The 8,176-nt window shown below is 41.7% G+C and overlaps 1 pseudogene; it reads right to left on the bottom strand.

The window, feature by feature from the left end:
* Nucleotides 1-7,280: 7,280 nt before the first annotated feature.
* LOC110144624 (ubiquitin-like FUBI-ribosomal protein eS30 fusion protein) lies at nucleotides 7,281-7,667 on the bottom strand (annotated as a pseudogene).
* Nucleotides 7,668-8,176: the final 509 nt, after the last annotated feature.

Raw genomic sequence — 8,176 nt, 5'->3', positions numbered from 1 at the left:
TGATGCACAGGCTTAGTTGCTCTGTGGCGTGTGGGATCTTCCTGGATCAGATCCACGTCTGTTGCACTGGCAGATGGATTCTTTACCACTGAGCCACCAGGGAAGCCTTCTGAATTCTATATCATTTGAAAATAGTCCCCAAGCAATTTCTTATCTTAAAAAAAAAAAAAGCTATACCCAAATTATGTAAGAACTTTGCATAGAAGGAACCAGTACAATGTTTTATCCAGTGGCATTATATGATGGTGATTATTATATTTGATTGATTGGGTCTCTGGAAAACTCTATCCTGTGCAGAACATTGGGTGCTAATTGTAGTTGATTGAGATGGTGCTGTGTCCAGGATTGGCAAGAACCCCCCGGGGTTGGACTCTTGGGCTGCTTCTAGGCAGGGTATGATTTTCAGGACAGTAATTTGGTAGTATGTTTCGAAAGCCCTAAAAATGTGCTTCCCTTTCTGTTGTTCATAAAGAAATGGACAGGGATTGCATTGAATCTATAGATTGCTTTGGGTAGTATAGCCATTTTGACAATATTGATTCTTCCAATGGTATTGTTTCCTTAATTTCTCTTTCTGTTTTTGCATTGTTAGTGTATAGGAATGCAAGAGATTTCTGTGTGTTAATTTTATATCCTGCAACTTTACTGTATTCATTGATTAGCTCTAGTAATTTTCTGGTAGAGTCTTTAGGGTTTTCTATGTAGAGGATCATGTCATCTGCAAACAGAGAGAGTTTCACTTCTTCTTTTCATATCTGGATTCCTTTTACTTCTTTTTCTGCCCTGATTGCTGTGGCCAAAATTTCCAAAACTATGTTGAATAGTAGTGGTGAGAGTGGGCACCCTTGTCTTGTTCCTGATTTCAGGGGAAATGCTTTCAATTTTTCACCATTGAGGGTGATGCTTGCTGTGGGTTTGTCATATATAGCTTTTATTATGTTGAGGTATGTTCCTTCTATTCCTGCTTTCTGGAGACGGTATTTTTCACAGAACTAGAACAAATAATTTCACAATTTGTATGGAAATACAAAAAACCTCGAATAGCCAAAGTAATCCTGAGAAGGAAGAATGGAACTGGAGGAATCAATCTGCCTGACTTCAGACTCTACTACAAAGCCACAGTCATCAAGACAGTATGGTACTGGCACAAAGACAGAAATATAGATCAATGGAACATAATAGAAAGCCCAGAGATAAATCCATGAACCTATGGACACCTTATCTTCGACAAAGGAGGCAAGGATATACAATGGAAAAAAGATAACCTCTTTAACAAGTGGTGCTGGGAAAACTGGTCAACCACCTGTAAAAGAATGAAACTAGAACACTTTCTAACACCATACACAAAAATAAACTCAAAATGGATTAAAGATCTAAATATAAGACCAGAAACTATAAAACTCCTAGAGGAGAACATAGGCAAAACACTCTCCGACATAAATCACAGCAGGATCCTCTATGACCCACATCCCAGAATTTTAGAAATAAAAGCAAAAATAAGCAAATGGGACCTAATGAAACTTAAAAGCTTTTGCACAACAAAGGAAACTATAAGCAAGGTGAAAAGACAGCCCTCAGATTGGGAGAAAATAGTAGCAAACGAAGCAACAGACAAAGGATTAATCTCAAAAACATACAAGCAACTCCTCCAGCTCAACTCCAGAAAAATAAATGACCCAATCCAAAAATGGGCCAAAGAACTCAACAGACATTTCTCCAAGGAAGACATACAGATGGCTAACAAACACATGAAAAGATGCTCAACGTCACTCATTATCAGAGAAATGCAAATCAAAACCACAATGAGGTACCGTTATACGCCAGTCAGGATGGCTGCTATCCAAAAGTCTACAAGCAATAAGTGCTGGAGAGGGTGTGGAGAAAAGGGAACCCTCTTACACTGTTGGTGGGAATGCAAATTAGTACAGCCACTATGGAAAACAGTGTGGAGATTTCTTAAAAAGATGGAAATAGAACTGCCATATGACCCAGCAATCCCACTTCTGGGCATACACACCAAGGAAACCAGATCTGAAAGAGACACATGCACCCCAATGTTCATCGCAGCACTGTTTATAATAGCCAGGACATGGAAGCAACCCAGATGCCCATCAGCAGACGAATGGATGAGGAAGCTGTGGTATATATACACATGGAATATTACTCAGCCATTAAAAAGAATTCATTTGAATCAGTTCTAATGAGATGGATGAAACTGGAGCCCATTATACAGAGCGAAGTAAGCCAGAAAGATAAAGAACATTACAGTATACTAACACATATATATGGACTTTAGAAAGATGGTAACGATAACCCTATATGCAAAACAGAAAAAGAGACTCAGATGTATAGAACAGACTTGTGGACTCTGGGAGAAGGCGAGGGTGGGATGTTTCAAGAGAACAGCATTGAAACATGTATATTATCTAGGGTGAAACAGATCACCAGCCCAGGTTGGGTACATGAGACAAGTGCTCGGGCCTGGTGCACTGGGAAGACCCAGAGGGATCGGGTGGAGAGGGAGGTGGGAGGGGGGACTGGGATGGGGAATACATGTAAATCCATGGCTAATTCATTTCAATGTATGACCAAAACTACTGTAATGATGTAAAGTAATTAGCCTCCAACTAATAAAAATAAATGGGAAAAAAAAAAAAAGAAATGGACAGATATTTGGCCGGGACTCCTCACCCCCACATCCCCAGTCTTCTGCTGCTGCAGGAGGGAGGTGTGCTCTGGGAACACTCCACACAAGCCTTGGCTTTTGTACTGATTTTTGGTCACAGACCCCTGCACGGACCCTCCAGGCCTACTAAGCTGGGCTGGAGCTTTTAGGAGCCACAATGCTCATTTTGTACCTTGGCGCTAACACTTATCCCTATACTGACCACCTTCACCTTTGTCCTCAAGGCCCATCTTCTAATCTTGGTCCTAAAGGATTCACCACCTAAGAGCAGGAAGAAACAAAGAAAGACAAGCCCAAAAGAAAGAGAATATTCCTTCCTAAATTCTTGAGAAAAACTGACTAAAGATAGCCCACTCCTAGACCTGTCCAGGGCCTGTGACAACGACAGGTCCCAATAACAGGCAGTCCCACATCCATTATGTTATCTCAACTTGAAAAAAAACCCCAAAAGCCTCTGCCCTTCATCTTCTTCCTGGAGTAGCATCCCTATCTTCTGAGAAGCCCATATGTAGGAGCTTTCATGTTCTTACAGAGCCTGTCCTCCTGGCTTGGCTGGTTGGTCCGGGAGTAGGTACCTGATGGGGAAGTGCTGATATACTTGACTCCCTGGGCCCTGTTTCCTCTGAGGCTCAGCAGTGTCCCTGCCCTTCCCGTGGTTGGGTTACACGCCCTTCTTTTGATTACCCGAGATATACTCCAGTGTTCTTCCAATTGACTCCCTTTTTGCTTAAAGTAATCTGAAATGCATTTCTAATACAGCAGCCTGGGGCCTAAAGAACAGAGGCCCCTAAAGTAGAGCCTAGACAGAGCAGCCCTACATGGACACCAGAGGGTCACACCTGTCGTCACCCAGAGCCTTACCTCTTAGCACCATGTCCTGATAGGATTTTTCTGGATCTGTGTCAGCCATTCCGCTCCTGCTCTTCCTTTCCAAGGGGCCTTGCAGGGGAAGCTTTGCATTCTCTCTGATGGTAGGAGAGTGTAGAACCTTAGTGAGTCCATGTTCTAGGATTTTAACCTCAGGAGATAATTGGAAATACATACACATATTTAACTATGAAAGTCTTAGGGTTGCATTGTTAATAACTGTAAAAAAAAAATTGGAAATAGTCTAAATGTCTAATAATGGTTAAAAGAATTATGGTCCATCCTTGTACTAGGATACTTTGCAGCTATTAAGAATGTTATCTTGAAGAATATACATAATGACATGGAAAAGTGCTAATAATATAATATGTGAAAATCATGATATAAAATTTAATATACTTTATAATCTCAATTATATCAAATACTACTATGGATTTGTAGTCAAAGGCCAAAAAGAACCACACAAATGCTATTAACTGCTTTTTTCTAGTCATGTATAAATTCTTCACTGTCTTTTCATGTATAGGCTTAAATATTTTTATTTTGCTCATGATATATCTTATGTGTATCTATGTTGATAATGCAGTTTTTTTTTTTTTAATATTTACTTTTGGCTGTGCTGGGTCTTCGTTGCCACTCTCAGGCTTTTTCTAGTTGCAGTGAGCAGGGACTGCTCTCTATTGCAGTGCACAGGCTTCTCATTGCAGTGGCTTCTTGTTGTGGGGCATATGGGCTCTAGGCACATGGGCTTTGGTAGCTGTGGCATATGGACCCCATGCTCCACAGCGTGTGGGAGCTTCCCGGAGCAGGGATTAAGCCCGTGTCCCCTGCATTGTTGGGCAGACGTTTAGCCTCTAGACCACCAGGGAAGTCCTGGTAACACATTTCTGTAGTGTGAGTCAGGGTGTTATGTTTAAATTCTTTTTATAACATTTAGCATAGCTTTAAGTTAATAAAAAAAATAGCTTTCAGAATGGTTATGATGATGACAACTTCAGAACTGTACTGCAAATATGATTTTCTTAAAAAAAAAAAAGAACCAAAAAAAGGACCACACAAAAATAACTTTATATCTTCATTATGTTTTCTGTTTTCTGAATTGTCTATGGTGAGCATGTTTTACTTTTTAAATCTAGTATTAGGTTGGTGAAAAAGTAATTGTGGTTTCAAGCTGTGAATTTTAAATCATTGTAACTAGGCTCAAACACATCTTTAATCAAAATAGGGCCCACTACAATCAACACATTTTTGCCAATGAGAAATAATTTCATTTATTCCTATAGCATAAAAATCCATACTTCAGAATTCAGTGAACTTCTGGAAAGAATTTTCTGCCTCCTGCTAATTGTGGAAACATTTTCCAGCAAAAAGTTGTCAAGATGCTTGAAGAAGTGGCAGTCAGTTGGTGAGAAGTCAGGAGAATATGGCAGATGAGGCAAAACTTTATAGCCTAATTCATTCAACTTTTGAAGTGTTGGTTGTGTAATGAGTGTTCGGGTGTCATGGTAAAGAATTGGGCCTATTCTGTTGACCAATGCCAGCTGCAGGCATTGCAGTTTTCAGTGTATCTCATCAATTTGCTGAGCATGCTTCTCAGATGTAATGACTTTGCTGGCATTCAGAAAACTTTAGTGGATCAGACGGGCTGCACACCACCAAACAGTGACCATGACCGTTTTCTGAGGCAAGTCTGGCTTTGGAACTTCTTCTTTGTCCAACCACTGAGCCGGTCATCACTAGTTATCCTGTATAATCCACTTTTTGTCACACATCACAGTCTGATTGAGATATGGTTTGTTGTTGTTGCATTGAATAAGAGCAGATGACACTTCAAAATGACAATTTTTTAAAATTTGAAATCAGCTCATGAGGCACCCACTTACTAGCTTCCTCACCTTTCTAACTTGCTTCAAATGCTGAACAACCGTAGAATGATTGATGTTGAGTTCTTTGGCAACTTTTTGAGTGGTTGTAAGAGGATCAGCTTCAATGAGCCTCTCAGTTGGTCGTTGTTACCTTCTGATGGTCAGCCACTGTTCATCTTCAAGGCTCTTGTCTCCTTTGCAAAACTTCATGAACCACCACTGCACTGTACATTCATTGGCAGTTCCTGGGCCAAATTCATTGTTGATCTTGCAAGTTGTCTATGCTGTTTAATGACCCATTTTTGAACTCAAATAAGAAAATCACTCTAATTTGCTTTTTGTCTAACATCATTTCCCTAGTATAAAATAAATATAAAATACATAGCAAGTAATAAGTCAAAGAAAAAGACATAAAGTGAAAAACACACATTAAAATGATGTATAACATAACCATATTTATTTAAGAATGTATTCCAATATCAAACAGCAAAGTTCAACAATGTAAAACCACAATTACTTTTGCACTAACCTAATATTATACTTTATTATTTTTCATTAAATTAGAATATCTTTTCCTATAGAAAAATTTTATTTTTCTCTCTGGTGTTTGCTCTAAACCTTTAACAGACAGCTACATAGCCACCAGGAACTAGCCATAGAATTCTCTCCAAAGCACCTGTTCTCAGGTCACTTGGCATCCCTGAAATGCTGCACCTGGCTGGCTCAAGAGGCTGCAACCCCACCCCCAAAGCAGGATTATTCCTTTAGTAGCTGGTGGTTTTTAACACCAAACTAGTAACCAGTCTTTCCCATGATCTTTCTGCAATCCCAAAATGACCCCAGGTAATTTGGTAATTCAGCAGATTCTATTAGCTGCCTTTTTCCAGCTCTTGTTCAGTCAAGGTAGGGAGCCTACAGACTCCTGGGTTCCACAGAGGGGGCAGCAATTAAGGAGCCCAAGTCTGAGATTCAGGACAGACTTTTGCTTGTAGGTACAAATGTGCGGTTTTAACAAGAAACACAAAGGTCAAGGATCAAAGGTTCCTGACCTCCCTGTGCTGACTGCGGGCTTGGACAAGCCTCTATTCGAAGCTCTTTGCCACCTGTCCACAGGCACAGGTGATGATGCAGGGGAAACAATCTCGGACACCTTTCAGGACCCAGACTGTCTGTTCTATTCATCCCATGCAGTGTGACTAGTAAGAGTGAACCCTTGTCATGTACCAGACACAGTTCTAAATGTTTTATATATGTTAACTCATTTCATCTTTAAGGCAACCCTGCATGGTGGGTTCTGTCATCATCATTACAGCACCATCATCATCTATTTTTAGTAGATGGGAAAGCTGAGGCACAGGAAGGCCAAATGCACGAACCTGGGGCTTCTAGAGATAGGGATTCCAACCCCACTGAACTGGTTATAGAATCTGAGCCATTAACTCTTCTCTTTTGCCTCTCTGTGAGGTGAGTTCTGCCATTCTATCTTCTGCCTTCCTTCCAAACCTGGCCAGAGGTGGTCAGTCAAACACCGTGACTCACCAACAAAACAGCAAAGTGAATGAATCACCCCTCCCCTCCCCTTAGCTGCCTCAGGGACCCCTGCCCCACCATTCTCCTCCTCCTTCAATTATGCAAAGAGGGCAGCCGCCAGGACAAGTCAATGGGCCCCCCTCCTGAAGTGAGAAAGCACTATAATTCTTTGCTGGTTTGGGGATAAAGAAGAAAATACAACATCCATCACTTAATGAACACACTCTGCACATGCACACGTGTATAAGTTAACTCATTTGGTTTTCAACACCCCCCCCTTTTTTTTATTGTGCTAAATGGTTTTATTAGAGAAAGCCGAGATTATAGCAGACTCAAGAACTGGCATTGGGGCCCTTCTTGCCAAAGGTGGGCGCGACCTTGACAAAGCCCTGATTGTACTGTGTACAATCTTGGCCCGGCCAGTGCTCTTTTTCTCTTGTTTGGCCACCTTGGAAGTCTGACCTCTTACTTTACCAGCACAGGCCAGAGATCCATGAACTTTACCTCCAAGCATGTGGCCGGCTGCTTCTAGAGTGCTCAGAGCTTTACCCCACATTGGCCTAGGGGTCATCCTCTAGGGATGTGCCTGTCAGGAGCAGGACTTGATCTCCTGGAGCGACATTCTCCGACAAGGCTACATGAGCCTTGATCTGGGCGAGCGACTCTTGGCCAGTCACCTGGAGAGTGTATAGCTCCTGGGTGTGGACAAAGAGCTTCATGTTGCTGACTAGATCAGACACTGCTGCCACTGTCTTGAAAGATGGAGTTGAGAAAGCATAACCTGTGTTATTTAACTGGGTTAAAATTACTTTACAATCCTGTGTTCATTTCTGCTGTACAAAACATGAATCAGCTTTAAGTATACATATATCCCCTGCCTCCTGAGCCACCCTGCTCCCCACCATCCCACCCCTTTAGGTCATCACAGACCACCAAGCTGAGCTCCCTGTGTTATACAGCTGCTTCCTGCTAGCTAACTGTTTTACACATGGTGAGTGAAGTGAAGTGAAAGTCACTCAGTCGTATCCGACTCTTTGCGACCCCATGGACTATATAGTCCATGGAATTCTCCAGGCCACAATACTGGAGTGGGTAGCCTTCCCCTTCTCCAGGGGATCTTCAAAATCCCAGGGATCAAACCCAGGTCTCCCCCATTGCAGTCAGATTCTTTACCAGCTGAGCCCCAAGGGGAAGCCCAAGAATACTGGAGTGAGTAGCCTATCCCTTC

The sequence above is a fragment of the Odocoileus virginianus genome, chromosome 18 (assembly GCF_023699985.2).
Source record: "Odocoileus virginianus isolate 20LAN1187 ecotype Illinois chromosome 18, Ovbor_1.2, whole genome shotgun sequence".
NCBI lineage: Eukaryota > Metazoa > Chordata > Mammalia > Artiodactyla > Cervidae > Odocoileus > Odocoileus virginianus.
This window is presented reverse-complemented; position numbering and strand designations above follow the sequence as displayed.